The sequence below is a fragment of the Sus scrofa genome, chromosome 6 (assembly GCF_000003025.6).
Source record: "Sus scrofa isolate TJ Tabasco breed Duroc chromosome 6, Sscrofa11.1, whole genome shotgun sequence".
NCBI classification, from domain to species: Eukaryota; Metazoa; Chordata; class Mammalia; order Artiodactyla; family Suidae; genus Sus; species Sus scrofa.
Window position 1 is genome coordinate 145,128,007 of NC_010448.4, and position 25,882 is coordinate 145,153,888.

A 25,882-nucleotide genomic window follows, 5' to 3' on the forward strand; every position below is an offset into this window, starting at 1 on the left:
AAGACTGATTCTTTAACTAAAGTCTAGGAATTTACCCTAAATAAATAAACAGAATCAGGCCCAAAGATTTGTTTACAATAGCTGTGACACAATTTTTTCTCATGACCTCTTAAAAATTATGAAGACCACAAAGAGCTATTGTTTATAAGGCTTATATCACCAATATTTACCATATTAGAATTTAATTCTAAGAGATGTCTAAATGTATACTCATCTTGAAGTAACAGTCATTATATGTTAGCATAAAGAGCATTTTTGTGAAATATTGTTTTCCAAAAGAAAATAATACATTTTTAGAGTTCCAGATGTGGCACAGTGGGTTAAAGGATCTGTTGCCAAAGCTGTGGCATAGGTTGCAGCTGTGGCTTGGATTCAGTCCTTGGCCCAGGAACTCCCATATGCCGTGGGTGTGGCTAAATTTTTTAAAAATACATTTTGCAAGTCTCTTTAATATCTGGCTTAATGGGAGTTCCCATTGTGGCTCAGTGGTAAAAAACCATACTAGTATCCATAAGGATGTGGGTTCAATCCCTGGCCCCGCCAGTGGGTCAAGGAGGTCAAGGATCCAGCACTGCCATGAGCTACAGTGTAGATTGTAAATGCAGCTCAGATCTGGCATTGCTGCAGCTGTGGTATAGGCCAGAAGCTTAAGTTCCAATTCAACCCTTAGCCTGGGAACTTCCATATGCCAAGGGTGCGGCCCTAAAAAAAAAAAAATAATGTCTATCTTAATGGAAGAGAGCTGAATTCTCCTTTTGCATTGAGTACACAGCAAACTTCACAAGTTGTGTAACTTCTGAAAGACTCACCATGCCCTGGGCTAATGAGAGTCCAAAATGGCTTTAACCTTGAGAATTCCCTGAAAGGACACTGCAAAGGTCCAGGGGCCACACTTTGGGAACTGCTGGTGTAGACAAATATCTTGCTTATTATTATTTATAGCAGGAAGAATCTTCACTCCCTTCTCACTGCCACTAGGCTGGTTTGGACTTGCATTCTAAGGTTCAGTTAACAGCAAAAGTCTCAGACCTGGTTGCTTTGTCCCTACCCTCCTCCACTCCCAAATGTGGAGGGAGTTCTTTGTAAAATACTACATGATTATGTCCCATTCCCTCCTCCAAAAAAAAAAAATCCTCTTGTGACTCTTCACTGCCTAGTCTGTGCTGATGCATCTAAGGGTCAGTCTGACTACAGCCAAAATTCCCAGTCTTACGTCACACTCCACCTGTCTGATGTGCCTGATACTTTTGGCAAAATCAGGCTCTTAGTTTCCCCACATGTGCCTTCTTTGTCCCGCCTCTCTGTTCTTGTTTCTTTTGGTTCCCTTGTTTTAAAATATTCTTTCTCTCTCCTCCTTTCATTCTCCTTTCACTTTCAGACTCATTTCCCCCAGCTGGAGACCTTCTACAAGCTTCTAAAATATTTGTCTTTTTTATGCAAAGAAGAGTTTTCATTTTCTTTCTCTCTCTTTTTTTTTTTTTTTTTTTTTTTTTAGGGTTGCACCTGTGGCATATAGAAATTCCCAGGCCTAGGGGTGAAATTGGAGCTGCAGCTGCTGGCCTACACCACAGCCACAACAACATGGACCCAGGCCAGATCTGTGACCTAGACCACAGCTCGTGGCGACACCAGATCCTTAACCCACTGAGCGGGGCCAGGGATCAAACCTGCATCCTCATGGATACTAGTTGGGTGCATTTCCACTGAGCCCCAATGGGAACTCCAAAGCAGAATATTCTAATATGGGGCTTTTGATCCAACTGTTTAGAGGTAAGTATCAAAAAAAACCTTGCTTTATTAATTTCCTATTGCCACTACAACAAATCACTATAAACTTAAAATGTAGCTTAAAATGACCACAAATTTATTACCTTGGAGTTCTGGAGGTCAGAAGATGGATAATGGTTCTTAGAGGCTAAAATCAAGGTGCTGGCAGGGCTTTGTTCCTTTAGGAAGATCTAGGGGAAGAATCCGTCTCCATGCCTTTTCCAGCTTTTCTTTTTAGGGCCGCACCCGTGGCATATAGAGGTTCCCAGGTTATGGGTCTAATAGGCGCTACAGCTGCCGGCCTACACCACAACCACAGCAACATGGATCCGAGCCACATCTGCAACCTACACCAGACCCTTAACCCACCGAATAAGGCCAGGGATTGAACCCAGGTCCTCATGAATGCTAGTCAGATTTGTTTCCACTGACCCACGATGGGAACTCCCCTTTTCCAGCTTTAAGGGCCTCCAGCATCCCTTACTCTGTAATACCTTCTTCCCTCTTTACTCAGCCTCCGCTTCTGTCATCACAGCTCCCTATCTCCTGGCTTTCTATGGCTTTCCTGCCTCCCTCTTATAAGGATCCCTGACTACATTGGACCCACCTGGATAATCAAGGATCCTCTTCCCATTTCAAGCTTCTTAACTTAATCATATCTACAAAGTCCCTTTTGCCATTGAAGGTAATATATCCACAGGTTACAAGAATTAGGACATGGATATTTTGGGGAACTGTTATCCAGTGTAATATCACAGTTGCTAATACCAAAATATAAAAATCAAGTGCAGTCTCACTGACTGAATTATACAAATATTAAAGTCAGACCTACACCCCTACATGAGATAAACCTCATTTATCTGATTGCTTTGAAGATTAAATGAGATAATCTGCATGAAGCACGATGACAGCTACACTGAGATCACTCACCAAATGTCTGTGACTATTATTTGTGGCCATTATTTGGTATTTTACCACTAGCTGACCTAGAGCTGCCACTTAGAGTGGGAATAGGAAACTAATAAAGCAATTTTTGGGTAATTACCTCTCAACAGCTGGATCAAAGCCCCACGTCAGAATACTCTGCTTTAGGGAGTTCCCACTGTGGCACACTGGAAGGAATCTGACTAGCATCCATGAGGATGCAGTTTGATCCCTGGACCCACTCAGTGTGTTGGGGAGCCAGTGTTGTGGCTGTGGCATACATAGGCTGACACCTGTAGGTCTGATTCGACCCCTAGTCTAGGAACTTCTACGTGCAAAAAGCAAAAAGGAAAAAAAAAAAAGAATACTCTGCTTTACATAAAATAGCACTGTCATATTTATAACTATTAATTTGGGGGTGACTATGTAATATACAATTATTTTAATTGATTTATCATGTAAATATGACCTTAATACCTTCTCCTACCAAGAAAAAAATCCATTAATTTAGGAAGTTCCCATTGTGGCTCAGCAGGTTACAAACCTAACTAGTATCCATGAGGATACAGGTTCGATCCCAGGCCTCGCTCTGTGGGCTAAGGACCTGGTGTTGCCATGAGCTGTGGTGTAGGTCCAGACACCACTCAGATCTAACATTGCTATGGCTGTGGTATAGGCTGGCAGCTGAAGCGCTGGTTGGACCCCTAACCTGGGAACCTCCATATGTCACAAGTGCAGCCCTAAAAAACCAAAACAACAACAAATTAGTTTCATCTGTCTCTCTCACGTAAGATCATGAACTCCACATGGGCAAGGGCTGTTTTACACACCATCAGATTTTCAGAATCTAGCCCACTAGGAAATATATGTACTTAACCATCAATAAATGATTGCGGAATTAATGAATTCAATCTCATTAATAAAGTATCTCTTCTGGTTCCCATGGCCTTCAGGATAAAATTCAAGTTCTTTACCTAGCAGAACAAACAAGTTTCAGTAAGAGCCAGTCCCAACTTGCTTCAAATCTCACTTCCCACCACTCCCTCCCGTCTTAACATCTTACCCTCCAGCAGCACTAAACTGGCCTGTCCTCTCAGGCCTCCAGGCCCTTTCTTGGGCAAGTGTACTGTCTTTGCCTGGAATGGCCTCTCCCCAGCCTCAGCAATGGACACACACACACACACACACACACACACACACACATATCACCCCCTCCTTGTCACACACCACCACTTTCTTGTCACCTGAATAAGTCCCATTCGCCCCTTCTTAACCCAACATTCCACCCTGGACAGATCCCCCACAGCCCCCACATTCTGGACAAGGGGGCCTGGAGTTCCTGTCACGGCTCAGCAGTTACGAACCTGACTAGTGTCCATGAGGATGCGGGTTCCATTCCTGGCTTCATTCAGTGGTTAAGGATCCAGTGTTGCCATGAGCTGTGGCATAGGCTGGCATTTGCAGCTCCAATTTGACCCCTAGCCTAGGAACTTAATATGCTGCACTAAAAAAAAATAAACAAATAAATAAAGGAAGGATAAGAGGGTCTACAGGTCTACAGATTCTCCTTAGCATCTCAAGCTTCTACTCTGCCCACCCCTCCCTGTTTGGGTACACCAGATTATAACTGCCTGTTCATCTGAGAGTGTCTTCCCACCCCCACCCCCAACAGTCTATAAGGTCTTTAAAAGCGGGGACAGATCTTACTGTTATATCCCCAGGGCCTGGTAAAAGGTATATAGTAGGTACTTAATTAGTGTTAGATGAACCCCTGCCTCTGCCTCTGTCACTAGAATGCCGTTCTCTGGGTACAGGGATGATTTTATCTGTATATCTTCAGCCTCTGGCATAAAGGTCATGGGCACTGCACCGATGCTTGCTGAATGGTCAGGTCTCTCCACAAGATGCCCTGCCCACACTGACAATGAGTTACAGGTTGTGTGTCAATCACTGTGTGCTAATTGCCACTGCTAGGCTTTGGGAAGGATTAAAAATAAACAAAAATGAAAACAAAACCCTGCTCTTCCCTCCCGTGCTTACAGGAGTATATCATGGGCAAGACTCAAGATAATTGTCTATTATTGATGGCCTCTGCCAATGCTTTACAACAGACTCCACCAGTTATACTTCTTGCCCAGAAGTAAGAAGAATGGCTAGAAAATAATTCTAAAATAGCCATTCTTCCCCCTATTCTCTCAGCAGTTGTCTGGTTCCTACTCTCCTGGGGTCTGCTCTGCACTCGCCCACACTGGGGTGCGACAACTGTCTTAAACCAACAGATGTGCTGTGTCCAGCATCACCCCTCCCTCCTCTCCTTCCCGCTGTATTGACACTTCCCCAAGGAGCCCTGAAGGCTTCCTTTCCCCAGTCCACTCCTATCTCACTTGGGAGCCCCTAGATGCCCAGAGCGCCAGCCCTACCTCCTGCAGCAGAGCTCGGGGTGCAGAAGAAAGGACAGTTGGGGGCAGGAAAGAGGTGTGTGCAGAAGGGGCCCCCAGAGTACCCAGACACACCCGCTGAAGTGGCAGATGCAGCTTTAGGTCCTGGATTATGGAGAAATAAAATTATCAGTCTCCTGTAGGGAGCACGTGGCTGTTGTGTAAGTGCACCCTTTGCCACCATGTACTAGCTTCTTCTCAACTATCCTATTTATCGGCAGATATAATAAAATTTACTGTGGACTCAAGGGGTTGGAGATAAATAAGGGAGTTAACATTCAAGAAGATTGAGTTAACATTCAAGATGATGTACCAGGCAAGTGCTGTGCTGGGCATCTTTCTATGCGTCAGCTGTTTAATCCTCACCAAACTCAGAGACCATGCAGTACTAGATATTTTATCATCGGAATCTTCCAGGGCCTCAGAAAGTTTTAAGTGGTCACACAGCTGGTAAGCAGTGTTAGCATGATTCAAACCCAATTTCCACAAAACCCATGCTTTTTATACTACAAAAAGTTTTGCGTTACTGAGCAGCTGCTATGTGAGAGGCACTTTGCAAATGATATTCCATGAATCTTCCCCACTATGCTATGGGAAGTAGTTTCATACAACCATTTTATAGGCAAGGAAACTAGGCTCAGAAAGGTTAGGGAACTTGTCCAAGTCCATGTTTACAAATCAAGAGATTTCACATTAAAATCTTAAACATAGATACACACACACAGACACACAGGATTAGAAAAACAGCTCCAGCTATGTTAAGCAGGAAAGGAATACAGGGAATTGGGTGCTTACAAAATTGATGCAAGAGTGGGCTCTAGGTTGGCCCCTAGGAATGGCTCCCAGAACAACACCTAGATGGTGTCTCAGCTGCTGTCTCCAACCCAGGATGGAAGAGCTGCCTTTATCAGTATTGACTCTGCATCAGCCAGACTGACACTGGCAACATACTGTAGCAACAAAGTGACCCCACCTTCATTCCCCACTTAACTCGATTGTAATTTGAGCCTCCTAGGAGCACATCTGAATGGCATATTCTAATCATACCCAGAGCCTGTAAAGAAAGCTGATAAAGATGGATTCTACCTTTGCAGCCTCTGCAGTTCAGGGAGACATGCAGAGGAAGGAGGGATCGATGCTGAGAGAGTCATTCTACTGCATCTGTCATAGTTTGCTTTGCATTTCCACAGCACACCACACCCCACCTTGCATCTGAGGAGCCCCCTTCAGGAGCCAAGGATCACAGTCCTACTCACAAGCACTATGTATGTTGCTAATCTGTTGCTTCTATCTGCTACACAGTATCCCATTGCACAAATCCGCCACTTACCTATCCACTCTGCCAGTGATGCAAACTCAGGCTAACTCAGGGTGGGAAATTACCTAAAACATGCTTGAACCCTAGGGGCTTTTGAACTCATATCACCTGATTTCATTTTCATTCACTCTAGAATAATAGACTATAAAATTATATATATTTGTGTATACACACACACATGTGTATATATAGACTAACAATAGGTAAATTTCATGGCGAATTTACCATGAGTTTTTACCATAAGTATTTACCATTACTTTTCCAAATGTTGTAATGTACTAATTAATACAGTCTTCGTGGATTGTCATGGATATTAAGTTAAACAACATAGGTATCCAACATTTTATACTAGGGATATAGTGGTTCTCAGTTATTATCATCAAGTACTAGGTCAAAGGATGGACACCAAGGCCTGGCCATTGTCTAGTGCAGACTGGAATCCACTTCCAGGCAGGTGCCTTAGTTTCCCTCTGGGCACCCACTGTAGGGCCCATGCCAATTTGATTCTATCCCCTTAAATACCAATTGCCAGATTCATTTATCTTATCTAACTCCCCATAGAGATTAGGCTGCCTGAGGCGCGGGATGGGCCTGATTTTTTTTTTTTTTTTTTTTTGGCTTTTTAGGTCCACACCTGTGGCATATGGATGTTCCCAGGCTAGGGATGAAATCAGAGCTTCGGCCACCAGCCTACACCACAGCCGCAGCAACACCAGATCCCAGCCATGTCTGCAAACTACACCACAGCTCACCATAACACCCGATCCTTAACCCACTGAGCGAGGCCATGGATCGAACCCACCTCCTTGTGGATATTAGTCAGGCTCGTTACCACTGAGCCACAATGGGAACGTCCACCTTGAGCATGCTTCTTAACCTTTCTGAATGTCAGTTTCTTCATCTATGACATGGGGGTAATATTGATATATATATCGTAGAGTTGTTTATGACGATTAAATGAGACTGTCCATGTGGAGTGCTTAGCACAGAGCCCAGCACATAATAAGAGCTCAAATGTTTAAGTTTATTACCAATATCCCTTCATCCTCTTCCAGTAAAATGAAGTGTTTTTCTTTTGTTTTGTTTTGTTCTGGTAGGCTGTACTCTTCCCATCTACAGATCAGGAGTATTATGTAGCCCAGTCCAGGCCAATGAAAATATGACATTCTTCTGGTGATAATGATTAGTTCAGGGACCAGGTCAGACAGTCTGAGAATGGCGTCAACAGAGTAAGCAGAGTTGAGAGATGAAAGAGAAACTGAGTCCTTCTGGACTATTTGATTGTCTTAATCAGGCCATACCTGAAATCAACTCTACATCTGGACTTTTCAATTAATTCTTTAGATTATGTCATTTGGATCGGATTTTTCTAACATGCATCACTAAAAAATCCTAAATGATTTTATTACTACAACCAAAGTTATTAGGATTTTTTCAAATTAAGACTCCTAATGATGGTGTTTAGAGGGTAAAGCTGGCAGCCCTTGGCAAGGCTGTCTCCAGCCAAAGTGCCCTGGGGATGAGGCCCTGTTCTGGAACACTTCTTTTTGTTTTTTGGGTTTTTTTTGTCTTTTTTAGGGCCACATCCGTAGCATATGGAGGTTCCCAGGCTAGGGATCTAATCAGAGCTACAGCTGCCGGCCGATGCCACAGCCACAGCAATGCCAGATCTGAGCCGCGTCTGTGACCTACCCCATGGCTCCCAGCAATGCCAGATCCTTAACCCACTGTGCAAGGCCAGGGATCGAACCTGAAACCTCATGGTTCCTAGTCAGATTCGTTTCCACTGTGCCATGATGGGAACTCCTAGAACACTTCTTAGATGAGAGTGTGAACATCAGATATATCCGAGGTTCCTTGAGAAGCCAGTCCAAGGTGGGAACCTACCCTCTCACAGTACAGAGGGTAGGTTCAGAAGTTTGAAGTTCAGAAACCCAGTTTGAAGGTGAGGCAACAGGTGGTGGAGTCACTGCTTCTGCAGCTTTTGTGATTCTTTTCTGGTTCCCAAAGAAGACTCTCAGGTAGAACATTAGGCTGGGAAAGCAGTAGTCAGGTAGGTATAGAGACTAAAAAGAACCCTGGATGTTTAGAGAGAAAACCCTTTCCTTGATCCTCCAGAGATATGGTGCCTAGGCGTTGCCAGCTCTGCTGTCACATCCTGTGGGGTTCTGAGAGGGGATGTTACATGTGAAGGGCTGTGGCTGGCAGTTGGGAGAAATGGGTTTTAGCTCTGTTTCCAAAACACACTAGACGTCTAATCAAAGACATTTTAGTTGCCTCTCTATTCTTATTTTCCTCTCCAGCAAAGCTGGGAGAAGTTAATAAAATGACATAGCTATAGCAGATAGCAGTGTCCAAAACATAGTTTATATGTTGTTAGCAAAATTGTTTTCCCCTGAAGTTCCCATCGTGGCGCAGTGGTTAATGAATCCGACTAGGAACCATGAGGTTGAGGGTTTGATCCCTGGCCTTGTTCAGTGGGTTAAGGATCCAGTGTTGCCGTGAGCTATGGTGTAGGTGCAGACACGCTTGGTTCCCACCTTGCTGTGGCTGTGGTGTAGGCCGACAGCGACAGCTCTGATTAGACCCCTAGCCTGGGAACCTCCATATGCCATGAGTGCGGCCCTAGAAAAGACAAAAAAAAAAAAAAAAAAAAAATTGTTTTCCCCTGAGTCTCAAGTAACTCATCTGTAAAGACGATAAGACTAAATTCTAGTTACTAGATAATCCATGAGGTGCCTTCCAACTTTTTTTTACTTTTTTTAATTATTATTATTTTTTAATAGTTATTTCCCCAATACAATTTTTTTTCTACTGTACAGCATGGTGACGCAGTTACACATACATGTACACATTCTATTTTCTCATATTATCATGCTCCATCGTAAGTGACTAGACATAGTTCCCAGTGCTATACAGCAGGATCTCATTGATAATCCATTCCAAAGGCAATAGTTTGTATCTATTAACCCCAAGTTTCCCATCCACCCTACTCCCTCCCCTGTCCCTCCACCAGCAACCACCAGTCTGTTCTCCAAGTCCATGATTTTCTTTTCTGTGGAAAAGTTCATTTGTGCCTTATATTAGATTCCAGATATAAGTGATATCATATGGTATTTGTCTTTCTCTTTCTGACTTACTTCACCCAGTATGAGAGCCTCTAGTTCCATCTATGTTGCTGCACATAGCATTATGTCATTCTTTTTTATGGCTGAGTAGTATTCCATTGTGTACATATACCACATCTTCCTAATCTAATTGTCTGTTGATGGACATGTGGGTTGTTTCCATGTCTTGGCTATTGTGAATTGAGCTGCAATAAACATGCAGGTGTGTGTGTTTTTTTAAAGAAAGTTTTGTCCAGATATATGTCCAAGAGTGGGATTGCTGGGTCATATGGTAGTTCTATGAATAGATTTCTAAGGTATCTCCATACTGATCTCCATAGTGGTTGTACCAGCTTGCATTCCCACCAACAGTGCAGGAGGGTTCCCTTTTCTCCACACCCTCTCCAGCACTTGTTATTTGGGACTTTTTTTTTTTTTTTTTTTTTTTTTTGCTATTTCTTTGGGCCGATTCTGTGGCATATGGAGGTTCCCAGGCTAGGGGTCTAATCGGAGCTGTAGCCGCCGGCCTACACCACAGCCACAGCCACGCAGGATCCGAGCTGTGTCTGCAACCTACACCACAGCTCACGGCAATGCCGGATCATTAACCCACTGAGCAAGGGCAGGGACCGAACCCACAACCTCATGGTTCCTAGTCGGATTCGTTAACGACTGCGCCACGACGGGAACTCCTTGGGAACTTATTAATGATGGCCATTTTTACTGGTGTGAGGTGGTATCTCATGGTAGTTTTGATTTGTATTTTCTAATAATCAGGGATGTTGAGCATTTTTTCATGTGCTTGTTGGTCATATGTACCTCTTCCTTGGAAAAATGTCTATTCAGGACTTTTGCCCATTTTTCCATTGGGTTGTTGGCTTTTTTGCTGTTGAGTTGTATAAGTTGCTTGTACATTCTAGAGATTAAGCCCTTGTCAGTTGCATCATTTGAAACTATTTTCTCCCATTCTGTAAGTTGTCTTTATGTTTTCTTTTTGGTTTCCTTTGCTGTGCAAAAGCTTGTCAGTTTGATTAGGTCCCGTTGGTTTATTTTTGCTCTTATTTCTGTTTGGGAGACTGACCTGAGAAAGTATTCATAAGGTTGATGTCAGAGAATGTTTTGCCTATGTTCTTTTCCAGGAGTTTGATGGTGTCTTGTCTTACATTGAAGTCTTTCAGCCATTTTGAGTTTATTTTCATGCATGGTGTGAGGGTGTGTTCTAGTTTCATTGATTTACATGCAGCTGAGCAAGTTTCCCAGCAATACTTGCTGAAAAGACTCTTTTTCCTATTTTATATTCTTGCCTCCTTTGTCAAAGATTAATTGACCACAGGCGCCTGGGTTTATTTCTGGGTTCTCTATTCTGTTCCATTAGTCTATATGTCTGTTTTGGTACCAGTACCACACTGTCTTGATGACTGTGGCTTAGTAATACTGCCTGAAGTCTGGGAAAGTTATGCCTCCTGCTTGGTTTTTGTTCTTCAGAATTGCTTTGGCAATTCTGGGTCTTTTGTGGTTCCATGTAAATTTTTGGATTATTTGTTCCGTTTCTGTGAAAAATATCATGAGTAATTTGATGGGGATTGCACTGAATCTGTAGATTGCTTTGGGTAGTATAGCCATTTTTACAATATTAATTTTTCCAACCCAGGAGCACGAAAATATTTTAAAATGTTCTATATTTATTTGACGTTTATTTAAAGTGATAAAAAAAATACCATACTACAAGTTTATCATGATACTACAGAAACAACACTTCATCCAAAACACTTGGTGTCAAATGCAATTCATAATTATTGAGTAATCTTTATTGAATTCCTTAGTATGGCAATACTTCCCCATAGCTTGTATATTACACCTCCAGGGAAGTATGGGTAGCACTCCTGTAGTGTTTTTTGGGTTTTTTTTGTTGTTGTTGTTGTTTTTGTTGTTTTTTTTTTTGTTTTTTTGGTCTTTTTAGGGCTGCACCCATGGCATGTGGCAGTTCCCAGGCTAGGGGTCGAATTGGAGCTGTACCCACCAGCGCATGCCACAGTAATGCCAGATCCCAGCCACATCTGCAACCTACACCACAGCTCATGGCAACACTGGATCCTTAACCCACTGAGCAAGGCCAGGGATCAAACCTGCGTCCTCATGGATTCTAGTTAGATTTGTTTCTGCTGAGCCACGAGGGGAACTCTTGTGGTGGTTTTAAATATGTCCACAAATTCTGTGATACTCCTTCTTCAAGGCATGGAACCTAAATCTCTTCTTGTGTGGGACCGAATTCGGTGACGCTTTTAAGAAACAGGACAAAGCAGAAGTGACAGTGTGACACTTCAGAGACCAGCTCATAAAAGGCATTGTGCTTCCTCCTGCCAACAGTTCTATGAATGAGCTGTCTGGCAAAAGAATCCCCCAGCCCCAGTCAAGCCTTCAGATGACTGCAGTCCCAGCAATATCCTGACTGCAACCACAGTGAGAGACCTTAAGTAGCAACCCCCCAGGCAAGTTGCTTCAGAATTCCTGACTCACAGAAACTGAGAAATAATAAATAGTTGTTGTTTTAAGCCATTAAGTTTGGGGATAATTTATTATATATAATTAATTAATTAATTAATGGTAATTAATATAACCCCCTTAATCAAGAGTATTGATAATTTTGCAGTGCAAGTGTATAAATATTCACAGCAAGTGGTTTAAGTAACATCTGCAAATAAACTTACTTTAATTCCATCCAGTTTGACTACAAAATGAGCTCAAACTTTAGACTCTTGGTTTTCAGAGCATTTTAATTTAATTTTATTTTGGAATGACAGATGAGAAATTGAACAGGAGTTACAAAATGCAAAACACTCGGAGCAGGGGGCATTTTTTTCAGTCCCAGTGTGCCTGTTAGACAATGACCGTATCAGGGATATGCCCTGAACTGAATTAATTCTCTTCTATAAAAACATTAACAGCCACAAACTACCTCCCCCCTAAACTATTTACATGAATGTATGGACTTTCTCTTCTTCACAGATTTTGCAGCCAGAGGGGCTCTTAGAGATCATCTGGGCTATCATTTTCCAAAGACAGTGAAAAGGGCACCTTACCAGAATTGGGAAAGTTGGGAGAGGTACCTGTAATGCAGATTCCAAGGCCATACCTGAGCCTGCTGAGTCAGAATCTCAGACCTAGGAATCACATTAGCTTCATGGTGTTGGGTAATTTTGTTAACCTCTTTAAACCTGAGTTTCTGCATATATAAAATGGGGATAATAATGCATGCTTATGAAGACTATTAGGAGGATCAAAGGAAATGGTATAGTGAAGTGACCAACACAGTGCCTGATATAAAAAGGATTTCTGAATTGAGTTATATAATTAAGGCTATACGTTGATTCCAGGGAGTGCAGAACCAGGGGTATTCATAATACCACCTCCCCTGCTGTACAAGGTATCAGTGGGGTACAACAGCTAAAGTATGAGAATAGTATTAACAATAGCAACATTATTGTTGAACGTTTAAGTGCCAGGCACTGACCTAGGCACTTAGCTTTTTTTTTTTTTTTTTTTTTTTTTTTTTTTTTTTTTTTGCTTTTTAGGGCCACTCCCATGGCACATGGAGGTTCCCAGGCCAGCAGTCTAATCAGAGCTGTAGCTGCCAGCCTACACCACAGCCACAGCAACTCTGGATCCAAGCCACATCTGCGACCTACACCACGGCTCAGGATAAGGCCAGATCCTTAACTGAGCGAGGCCAGGGATCGAACCTGCAACCTCATGGTTTCTAGTCGGATTCGTTTCCACTGCACCATGACGGGAACTCCAGCACTTAGCTAATATTAACCAACTAAATTCTCACAGCAGTCCTGTGAGGTAGATGCCTTTTTCTAGACCAACTTATACTGAGGTATAGTAAAGTTAACAGGCCCACATAGCTTCCAAGTGGCAGACCGGGATTTGAACCCAGAGAACCTAAATAGTTTGTATTAGTATGATTCACCCAGGCTTGCATACCCTAAAATAAAAGAGAAGGACCCCAAGTCCTAAAGCATCCTTTTTTCTTAATGCTTGTCTGCTCCCCTGCCACAGAGCTATAGCTGAAGCTGAATTGTGGATCCTGGCAAAGTCGGTTCTTATGCTCTCACCAGGAGCATGATTGGGTGGAATAAAGGGAAGCACTGGGCCTGTGGCACTTTCTGGAGAAAGCAATCCAGGCGGGAAGCCTGGGGGACCCTCAAGAGCATCTCAGGGAGTTCCCGTCCTGGCACAGTGGAAACGAATCCTACTAGGAATCATGAGGTTGCGGGTTCGATCCCTGGCCTCCCTCAGTGGGTTAAGGATCTGGCATTGCTGTGGCTGTGGTGTAGGCCAGCAGCAACAGCTCCAATTAGACCTCTCACCTGGGAACCTCCATATGCCAAGGGTGTGGCTTTATAAGGACAAAAAAGACAAAAAACAAAAAACAAAAACAAGAGCAGCTTCTTTTAGCCTGAGCCAACTTTATCTTTAGAGCCTTCGTACAACCATTTCCTCCACCCACAATCCTCACTGGACTCCCTTATCCTTCGCTTTCTACCCTTTACCTCCTCAGAGAGGCCTTGATCTGATAATTCCATTTGAAATAAATGTCTTGTCCCATTCTCAATTATTCTTTATAATAGCCCAGACTTCACTTCCTACCATCACTTACCATAAATTTTAATGATCTTTAAAAAATCTTTCATCTGTTTTCTGATCTTCCCCACTGCTTCAAGAGGGCGGAAATCATGTCCATCTTATTCACCACTGTAAACTCCAGGACCCGATTGTAAAAAAGGTCTGGCACATAATTGATTCCATCAGGACTTGTTAAACGCGGGTAAATGTGATGAAAAACATGACTGGATATCTTGGCCTTTTCTTCTCCTGCCCACCTTGACACCCATTCCTCACCACCTCACTCTACATCTTTCCCTTTGAAGAGAATTGCTGAGCTAAGGCCCTTGAACAAGGGACAGACCTGTTTTCTGCACCTGTCACTGTCCTCAGCAGAGGATTTCTCCCACTCCCTACCCCAGTCTTTATCACAAAGCACCCAGATCTTTTGGGAGCCAAAATGAGTGACCTGAACTGAATGGTTCAAAATACCTACATAAATGTTTTTCAAAGTAACCAGCTTTGGAGCTCCAAAGCCCTCAGTCCTAGAAAGAAAAATAGAACAGATTAAGTGATTTATGCTACAGGGGGAAGTGGGGTTTTTTTAAGCCAGAAACAGCATCATTAGCCACTATACACACTCTACTGAATGATATCCAAGGTCTGAACCAATTAAGTTACTGCTGAGAGCGAGGCTGGAGACAATGCTGGCAGAGAGAAGGCACCAGGGCTCCATCTCACATCCCAGCTATAGACAATCCATGGTCCTACTCGCTTTGGCAAGAAAAAACATTGAAACACATTTGGAGGCTGGGGCGTAACTTTGTTGTTGAATGTGTTCTTCCCCCACAGAGCCCTAGGAAAGTAGGGCTGATAACTCGGTTAACTTCAAAGTGGCAAATGGTGCAATGCAATGAGGAAACCAGGCTTGCCCAATCATTAAAACAGCAGACTCTCCCAGAAGGCAATTCCTAGAAATAAAATGCCAACCACAGTACAAGTCATCAGAGAGCCTCTGGAGCAGGAATTTCCAGCTTGGCAGAAACCATCCACTTAGTGTTCAAAAGAGCCAAGACCAGCATTATCCCAATTCCTTGCACTTGCATTGTTGCTAAGATTTGGAATTAATTATTCAACTAAATAATTGCTCTGAATTCATTTGATATTTTTAGCTCTGTGACCCTGAACACATTACATGACTTCTCTGGGTCTGTATATCTACAAAATGGAAATCATTGTAGGATATATTTGCCTCACGTGCTGTAAAGACTAAATAAATTACAATACACGGAAGTGCTTAGCACAGGGTCTGACAGTAAATGCTATGAAAGTGTTTTGAAAACCAATTATTTTTTGCAGATGTTTATATGGTTACCACACGTGTGCTCACAGTGATGCTTATAACACATCTCCATCCCAGCAAATCCTACTACTGGATTGCTCTTCCCTTCTATCACCTCAGAGCCACCTGAGGGCAAGGGCTTGGTCTCTTTCTTTCCGTGTATCCCAGTGCCAGCAATGATCTGGCAAATAATAAGCATTCAGTTAGTATCTATAAATAAAGGCATATTATTCTGAGTTTATAGAATGAATAACACACAGTCATTGCCCTTGAAGAGCTCATATCCACTGCGGGATATGACATTACCTAAAAATCCATCATGTGACATTACCTAGAACTCCGTCATGTGACACTAACTAAAACTCCATCATGTAATTGATCGAGATTCTGAAAGAGGTATGAAAGATTGCTGTTAGAATTCGTTTAGCTTGAGGTAACGAGGGAAGGAGATGATGGGTAAGCCAACCTCAAAGTGGAGAGAATTTTTGCCAAGTAAAAGTTGAATAAAGGAGGTGGCATCTCAACTGAGTTTGAAGGATAGGTAGGAGTAGGCCAGATGAAGAAGGCAGAGGGGGCTCTGAGGGTGGATAAGGCTAAGCACATGTGCACTTCAAGCTCTTGTGTGGAGAGGGTGCATGTATCTGTATACGTCTGAAAGAGACATTTTGCCATCAGACTGTAAATTCCTACAGAACAGAGATCAGTAAATTTTTTCTATAAAGGGCTAAAGAGTAAATATTTTCAGCTTTTTTTTCTTTCTTTCTTCTTCTTCTTTTTTTTTTTTTTTTTTTTTCGGTCTTTTTGTCTTTTCCAGGGCCGCTCCTGTGGCATATGGAGGTTCCCAGGCTAGGGGTCTAATCAGAGCTGTAGCCACAGCAACGCCAAAGCCACAGCAACGCGGATCCGAGCCGTGTCTGTGACCTACACCACAGCTCACGGCAACACTGGATCCTTAAACCACTGAGCAAGGCCATGGATCGAACCTGCAACCTCATGGTTCCTAGTCGGATTCCTTAACCACTGCACCACGATGGGAACTCCAATATTTTCAGCTTTGTAAACCATCCACTCTGTCACAACTGCTCAACTCTGTCATTGTAGCAAGAAAACAGCTATAGATAATATGTAAACAAATAGCATGGGGGAGGGCTGGATTTAGGCCATGGGCCTGGTTTGCCAACTCCTAGTACAGAACGACGAAACTGCTCTCTGGCTTCCCAAGGATACAGGGCAGGAAGGTACTCAGTTACTCACTCCACAGGGCTTATGCTAGGGAGCCCTTCACATGATCAGACTTGCTCTTTGTGTGGGTTATCAATTGCTGTGTTAGAAATCATCTCAAAATTTAGTGGCTGAAATCATCAGTATCTATGAAAGTTCTGTAGGTCAGGAAGAATTTGGGCAGTTCTGGTTCAGAAGCTCCCATGAGGTGGTAGTCAAGATATTAACCAGGGCTGAAATTACCTGAGAGCTCTACTGAGGCTGGAGAATTTACTTCCAATAAAAGTAACTAATGAGTGGGTGCTGGCTTGGGCAGGTGGCCTCAGTTCCTCCCCAGATGGGGCCACATGACTGCTTGCGTGTCCTCCACAGCGTGGTGGCTGGCCTTCCCCAGAGCAAATGGTCCAAGGGACCAAGATGGAAGCCATAACTTAGCCTAGGAAGTCACACACTGCCACCTTTGCCATGTGTTATTGATTGTACGAACAAACAAGGATCCAATATGAGAACAGAAACTAGGCAAGACATGAACACCAGGAGGCAAGGCGTGCCGGAGCGCATTTTTGAGGCCAGCCACCACACCCTTTCTTCAAAACCACAGTGAGACATGCCTCACTCTATTCCCTATCTTCTCTCTCCTCTTTCAGTCTTTCATATTTTCACAGAAACTTCAGGGAATCAAATGTCCCAGACCTAACACATTACCCATAAAAGACAATAAGGAGACCTCTTGGATACTACGGAGACGTTAAAAAATGAAATGAGTCCTCGTTACCTTTACCTAGAGCATGAGAGAGACTAGGGTACAAGCACAGGAAGCTTATCTCTGAAATTCTCCCTGAAGGAAACAGTTTATTGGATAAACCATTAGTGGCTCCCCATCAATAAATCTCCATGTCAGCTTCCTCCCTGGCCTAAAGGTGAGCTGCACCAGGTAGCCAGTTACGTCACGTTTCACCTTCCATAAATGAAGTAGAATCCAGGAACTGCTAAAACAAAAAACCAAAAACTCTACCTAGAAACACAGCTTACTGTTTCCTAAACAAACTCAGAGGGGCTATTTGAGGAAACAGAGTGACCGACTCCATTTCTATCAAAAGACTTGGGGCTTAGGGTTCTAACATTTTATTGTTTGTTTGTTTCTTTTTATGGCCGCACTTGGGGCACATGGAAGGTCCCAGGCTAGGGGTCAAGTCGGAGCTGCAGATGCAGGTCACAGCCAAAGCCACAGAAACACTGGATCCAAGCTGCATCTGTGACCTAAGCTGCAGTTTGCACTGGATCCTTAACCTACTGAGTGAAGCCAGGGATCAAACACATCCTCATGGAGACTATGCCAGCAGGTTCTTAACCTGCTGAGTCACAATGGGAACTCCTTTTTTACTTATTTATTTTTTTGCATTCTAACACTTTAGAATTGGTAAGACCTTACCGTTCTTTCCAGCTTCCACCTTGATCCAGCACACCTTTCCCTAACACCCTGACTACCAGTCTTCCTTCTTCTGTTCACAGGTATCACACATCCTTTTTGGCTTAGCAGGGCCTGGGGAGAAGCTAGGCGACATCTCTTCAGAGGATCTCTTTAGCTGGTGCATAGGACCCTATATTTTGTGGCTGAGGGGATAGATAGAGAGTCTTATTTATTTTGCTTGTCCAGTGGCAGCAGACAGGTGAGAGAGAAGGAAAGGTGACAGGGAGGGAGAATACACTGCACAATCCAACTCCAGTGGCTGGATGTCTCTGAAATTCTACAACCAAGGAGATGAAGGCCGGTAGCCGAGAGAGACATCTCGTTGTTGAGGGATAGAGGACTCTGGCCAAAAGCAGTATTTGCTGGTGACTCACTGATAGACTGATACAGAAGAGGGACCATTCTCCACAGCTCTCAGGACCCAGGGACACATAGGGACCCCGAGCCCTAGGGATAGGGTCATTGTGAGGAAGCCCCCTTGGCATAGACATTGGTGTTCTCACAATTAGTGTGGTCTGCAGAGGAGCAGCAAGACTTGTAAAACATGCTCAGAGCTGAGATGTCACCAAGGGGGAAGCCACAGGGCATGACAGGTGCTGTGCCACATGCACAGGTTGCAGGCATAGGTAGGTACTCCATGGGGACTCCTGGAAATGATCCAAATACCTCTAGGTGAGGGAGAAAATTTTCTATAATTTGACATGTAGAGGCCTACAGTCATATCTTGGGGTGTTAATATAAATATGACCTTACTAGATGGTTCAGAGCATGGATTCTGGAGCCAGATTACCTGGGTTTGAGTCACAGTGTGGCCCTGGGCAAGTTACTGAACCTCTCTGAGCCTATTTTTCCTCATCTGTAAATTGGAAATTAAAAAAACATGTTATTTCAGAAGGTTGTGGTAAGTATTTAGGAGTTATATATATAAAGTACTTAGAACAGTGCCTGGTGTGTAATAACCACCACACAACTGTTGAAAAAATTTTCCATTCTCACAAGCTGATGATAATAAATCTGTTTATATAGACTTCCTAGGATGAAATTTACCTCCTCTACAATAGAGCCTCTTGCTTGTTGGAAAATTCTAGTTATTAAAATTTCTTTCTGTGGTTAAGGCAATTTGCCTCCGTGCAACTTCTCCACATTGGTTTCAGTTTTTCTCTGAGATATTCCAAAATCAACCTTTCTTATGGTAACAGCTCATCGAGATATCTCTGAGGATCTCCCAGAATTTTCTCTTCTGCATGCTAAGTAGCCCCAGGTCCTTCAACCATCCCCCAAAAACCTGGCCCCCAGCTCCCTCTCCATCCCAGGAGCATGCCTCTGAATGCATGGCAGATCATCAGCATTGGGGAGGAATGTGGACTCTGAGCAGACAGCCTGGGGGCTGTCTCTGGGAGACCCTCCCCCTCACAGGAACACATGCTCTTCAGAGGAAAAAATGTCAGATGAACCCAACCGTTTCAAATTAATTTTGTTTGGGAGAGCAAGGAAAGGGAATTTCCGAACAGAGCCAAGGTCTTTGTCAGAGCTGTTCCTCTAAGATAGAGATGGACAACTGGCTGCTTGGAAAGGGGCCAGCTGGGAAGTGTAACTCTGTCCAGGGACATGAGCCAGTGCTGGCTCCTCCTCTCGGGAGGTGAGAAGGAAAAGCTGGTTTCCTCAGGAAAGATAAGCATATAGTGTGTGCTCCAGGAATACATAAAACTTCTCCTTGGACCTGGCACAGCCATAACTCCTGTCCCCAGCTGGGACATGCCTCTCTTGTTCCACTTTCACTGTCAGAAGCCCTGGATAGCAGTTATCTTCCCCTCACCTCCAGGGCAGGATGCTGCCAGATGCAAGCACCGCCCATGTCTGGGTTTTACTTGCTCAGGACTTTCTAAATCATGTTCTTTTATGGGCTGGAGACGTAGAAGAACAGGAGGTAGGAGAGAGGGCGGAAAACATCAGTTTTGGTCTCAATCAGACTATTGTCTGAAGAATGACAGTTGAAACGCTCTCTAGTAGCTTTGTGTTTGGCAGTATTTCCTAAGGATACTACTCAATGATTGTTTTGAAAATAAAGCGTCCTCGTTTCTTTTTTAAAAAAGTTTCCCCTGTTGGAGCTCCCGCTGTGGCACAATGGGAGTGCTGTGGTGTCTTGGGAGCGCTGGGACACAGGTTGGATCCCTGGTCCAGCACAGTGGGTTTAAGGATCCGGCATTGCCACAGTCGTGGCTTAGGCCACAACTACAGCTGATCTCTGGCCTGGGAAATCCATATGCCCCAAGGCGGCCAAAAAATAGAAAAAAAAAAAAGTTTCCCCAAGTATAAAAGTTAGGCCTGCTCATCAAAGTGTAGCGGGGGGGAGCTATCAGCAATAGTTCATATTCTAAAGGCAGATTTCATGAACACTTTAGTGCATCTCTTGCCTGAATTTGTCAGAGCTTTTTATCTATTTTCCAAATAATTATAATCATAGTTTGCCGAACATGATCCCAAATCATTCACACATTTTATCAGCATCTCTTCTATTAGTACATACTTTACATAGATGTACTTTTAGCAGTTTTATTAAGATGTAATTCGCATATGAATTTAAATTTGCCCATTTAAAGTAGACAAGTTTACTGATTAGCATACACAGAATTGTGCAACTATCACCATAATCAATTTAAGAATGTTTTTATTACTTCAAGAAGGAACTTTGCACCCATTAGCAGTCAGCACCCCCACCCCCACCCTAGGCATCCACTATTTCTATCTCCATAGATTTGCCAATTCTGGAAACTTCATATAAATGGAAGTATATAATATATGGTCTTTTGTGACTGACGTCTCTCACCTAGTATAAAATTATAATTTTTTAAGGCTCATTCTTGTTATAGCCTGTATCAAAATAATATTCTTTTTGATTGAAAAATAATATTCTATTTTATGGATATACTACATTTTACCAATTTGTCACTTGATGAACATTTGTGTTGTTTCTACTTTTTAACTATTATGAATAATGCTGCCTTGAACATCTGTGCACAAATATGTTTTTAATTTCTCTTTGGCGTATACCAAGGAGGAGAATTGCTGGGTCATGCGGTAACTCTGTGTTTAACCTTCTGTGGAATTGACATATTCTTTTCCAAAATGGCTGCATCATTTTACATTCCCACCAGCAGCATAGGAGGGTTCTAATTTCTCCACATCCTTCCCAGCACTTGGTATTATTTGTCTTAGTGTAACCATCCTGGTGGGTATACAATGTTATCTCATTATGGTTTTGACTTGCATTTCCTAAATGGCTAATGATGTTAAGCATGTTTGCATATGTATATTGGCCATTCATATTGGTGAAATGTCCCTTTAGAACATTTATCTTTTTATTTGTCTATTTATAGTTGAGCTGTAATTTTTTAAAATATGCATTCTGTATACAAGTCCCTTATCAGGTAAATAGTTTGCAAATATTTTCTCCTGTTCTATGGGTTGTCTTTGCATTGTTTTGATGGTCCTTTGAAGCATAAAAGCTTTTAGTGTTGATAAAATCCAATTTGTCTTTTTTTTTTTTTTGGTCTTTTGTCCTTTTTAGGGCCACACCCACAGCATATGGAGGTTTCCAGGCTAGGGGTCTAATCAGAGCTACAGCTGCTGGCCTACGCCAGAGCCACAGCAACGCAGGATCCAAGCCGCATCTGTGACCTACACAACAGCTCACAACAACTCTGGATCCTTAACCCACTGAGTGAGGCCAGGGATGGAACCCACAACCTCATGGTTCCTAGTTGGATTCATTTCCGCTGCACCACGCCACGACGGGAACTCCAATTTGTCTATTTTTTCCTTTGTTGCTTATTATGCTTTCGGTGTCATATCTAAGAAGGCCTTGCCTAACCCAAGGCCACAAACATTTGCTCCTATATTTTCTTCTAAAAAGTTTATAGTTTTAGTTCTTATATGCCTATGATCCATTTTGTATTAAATTTTGTGTACGGCGTGAAGAAGGAGTTCAACTTCATTCTTTTGCATGTGAATATAAAACCTTTTTTTCTTTTTTTTCCACAATGTGCTGCAGCTTGATGTGGGATCTCAGTTCCCACACCAGGGATTGAACCTGGGCCAGAGCAGTGAAAGTGCCAAGTCCTAATCACTACCACGAGGGAACTCCTAAAAGTCTTTTTTAATGGCTGAAAAACATGCCATTTATTTGAAGATATTTTAATCTTTGTAATTTGAGACTGCTGTAATAAATTTTAGGAAGCCTCTACATCTAGAATTAACTTTTCAAATATATCAATAAAACATAAAAATATAAATGAGGGTATAACAATCTAGAAATGGAATTATGAGCATTTTAAGGTATTTGACTATACTGGTTTCTCGAGAGGTTTTATTGATTTACACTCCTTTTAGCAGTATATAGATGGCCTTCTGTATCTACAGATTCAACCAACCTTGGACCAAAAATATTCAGAAAAAAAATGTTTCCAGGAAAAGTCCAAAATGCAAAACTTGATTTGCTGCACTGGCAACTATTTACATAGCATTTATAGGCACACATCCAAAATATTTTGGGTTTGGTTCCAGACCACTGCAATAAAGCAAATGTTGCAATAAAGCAATTCACATGAATTTTTTTATTTTCCCAGTACACAAAAAAAGTTATACTATAGTCTGTTAACTGTGCAATATCATTATGTCTAAAAGAGTATATACTTTAATTAAAAAGAACTTTATTGTTAAGGAAATGCTAACCATCTTCTGAGCCTTCAGCAAGTTGTAATCTTTTTGCAATAGTAACATCAAAGGTTACTGATCACAGATCACCATAATAAATATAATAATAATGAAAAATTTTGAAATATTTCAAGAATCACCAATGCTACACAGAAACAGAAAGTGAGCAAATGTTATTGGAAAAATGACACTAATAGGTCGCTTGACACAAGGTTGCTACAAAACTTCAATTTGTAAAAAACGTAGTATCTGTGGAGGAGTTCCTGTCATGGCACAGTGGTTAACGAATCCGACTAGGAACCATGAGGTTGTGGGTTCGGTCCCTGCCCTTGCTCAGTGGGTTAACGATCCGGCGTTGCTGTGAGCTGTGGTGTAGGTTGCAGACGAGGCTCGGATCCCGCGTTGCTGTGGCTCTGGTGTAGGCCAGTGGCTACAGCTCCGATTGGACCCCTAGCCTGGGAATCTCCACATGCCGCGGGAGCGGCCCAAGAAATAGCAAAAAAAAAAAAAAAAAAAAGGCCAAAAAAAAAAAAAAAAAAGCGTAGTATCTGTGGAGCATGATAAAGCAAAATGCAATAATATGAGGGGTATGTCTGTACATTGTATTTACAGCTATTTGCACAGCGTTTATACTGTTTAAGGTATTATAAGTAATCTAGAGATGATTTAAAGTATAGGGGAGGATGGGCATAGATTATGTGCAAATACTATGCCACTTTATATAAGGGACTTGAGTTTCTGCAGATTTTTATATCCTTGGGGTTCCTGTAACAAATTCCCCCACAAATACTGAGAAAGGACTATATTAAAAAGTCTACTTCTTTTTTTGCCATAATTGCAAGGGAATTTGTATTTTTAATTTTTTGTGCTAACTTGGTTGGCATATATTTTTTCTCACTAATTTGTTTTTTAATTGCATTTATTTGTGGATTTTCTGACTTTATCCTTTCCCACATTTAAGTGTTCTTTTTGCTGCTGGGTTTGAACACCTTTTATGGCCTATCTGATTGTTTGGCACCCTATCATCCATTACCCTGCAGCATACTGATCACGAATTTTTGCTAGATCACTTGAATCTTCTGCCTCCGTGGTAAGAACTTGCAAAGACTTAAGTTAGGGGTTTTTTTTTTTTTCCCCCTAACATTTTAGCATCTTTTTACCAGCTGTTTCCAATCCTAGAAGTGCTCATTCTGCAAAACTTCTTATAGTTGTACCATAACATTTTTGGTCTTTTGCTTTCTCCTGAAAACTTACCAGTCCTGTGTTCCACCCTCTCAAAGCTCTTCTGGTTGGCTCATTAGTTAACTTAATTGCAAATAATACAGTTAGAATAAAGATTTTGTAGAATAAATCATTTTGCATGCATTATGTCACATTAGCTCACATAAATGCTAAGAGATAGTTATTACTATAATTCCTGAGATGGGAAATCTGAAGCACAGAAAGTTCCTTTTTTCAAATGTACACATCTAGAAAGTGGTTGAGCTGGATTTTGACCCCAAGCCATCAGACTCCAGAAACACTGGCATGGCTAGTTGGTTCATCTAATTCCATGAAATGACATTAAGGTAAAAAAGATGGCCTGATCTTATCATCCTAGGTTAAAATGTACACTTTAACAGTGACCTCAACTCAAAATTATGACTAGTTTTGGGCACCATGACAAGACTGACACATGGTCAAGGAGCTACTTTAGGGTCAAATGCCATCGTTTTCCCATTCTCAAGCGTGCTGCTTTGGACTATATCGTATCTGGCTAAATATGTACACGCCTGGTACAAAGTAAGTGCTCAAGAAACAATGGTTTTCTCTCCCTGTTTCCTTGGTCCCCAAGAGATTCCCTATCATCATCAGTGCAGAACCTTGGTGATGGATTATCAATTCTACTAATAGAGTAATAATAAAGGCTGCCCTTTGAGTGCTGTCTACTGCCAGATACTGGGCAAAGCAATTCATATAAATGCCTCATAAACTCATGTCAATCTCACCACACACCTGAGAAGTCACTCCTCAAACACATAGTCAAATCACATGTTAAAACATCTGGAAAGTTGATCTTTTTCTACATACATCAGATCATGTTACTACTCTTCTGCTCAAACCCCCAGTGGCTTTCCCTCATTTAGAGTAAAATCTAAAGGCTTTAAGGTAGTAATATTCTAGCAGCCTCAACCTTCTTACTCTTCCCCAAACATTCACTCCAAGCATACCCTCCATCTTAGGGCCATTAAAGTTGCTGTTCTTCTCACCTGGAATCTTCTCCAGACTTAATTCATGTTTCAGCTCAAAAAACTTCTTCTCAGAGGGGCCTTCCTCTACTACTCCTTCTAAATAGCTTCCTTCCATTCCTAATTTCCCTTACTCTGCTTTTGTTCATTTCATTTGCTACCTGGCATCCATATTTATCTATTATGTTTCACTCAACTAGATTCTTAGGTATATGAGAAAAGGAACTCTGTCTTTGTTCACTTCTGTATTCCCAGAGCCTTGAGTCATCTATTGCAGATGCTCAAAAAAAAAAAAAAAAAAAATCGATGAAGGGAAAATGGAAGGAAGGAAAGAAAAAAAGAAGGAAAGAACTATTAATATCCCTAATTTCACAGATGAGGACTCAGAGAGGTTAAGTAAATTGCTCAAGGTCACATAGCTTAATTCAATGGCAAGACAGAGATCTAAGACTTCTATTCTTAAGCACTACATGGTTCGATCACTTAATATTGCCTCATACATACATGAATGTTGAAGAGCTTATTTGCAATATTGTATGACTCTTAAAAAAGAGGCCTAAGTAAAGGTTATTTATAGATTACTTGCTTTAAAAAACAAAAGGAAAAAGAAAACACAAAAGAACCAAAAAGCATTACACATATTCTGATGGAAAACACAAAATTAGAAGTGCTTGAATATTTTAGTTGGCTTTGGCTTAGTACCTTATTTTAATACTTTCTCATATATACACATGAAAGGCATAGA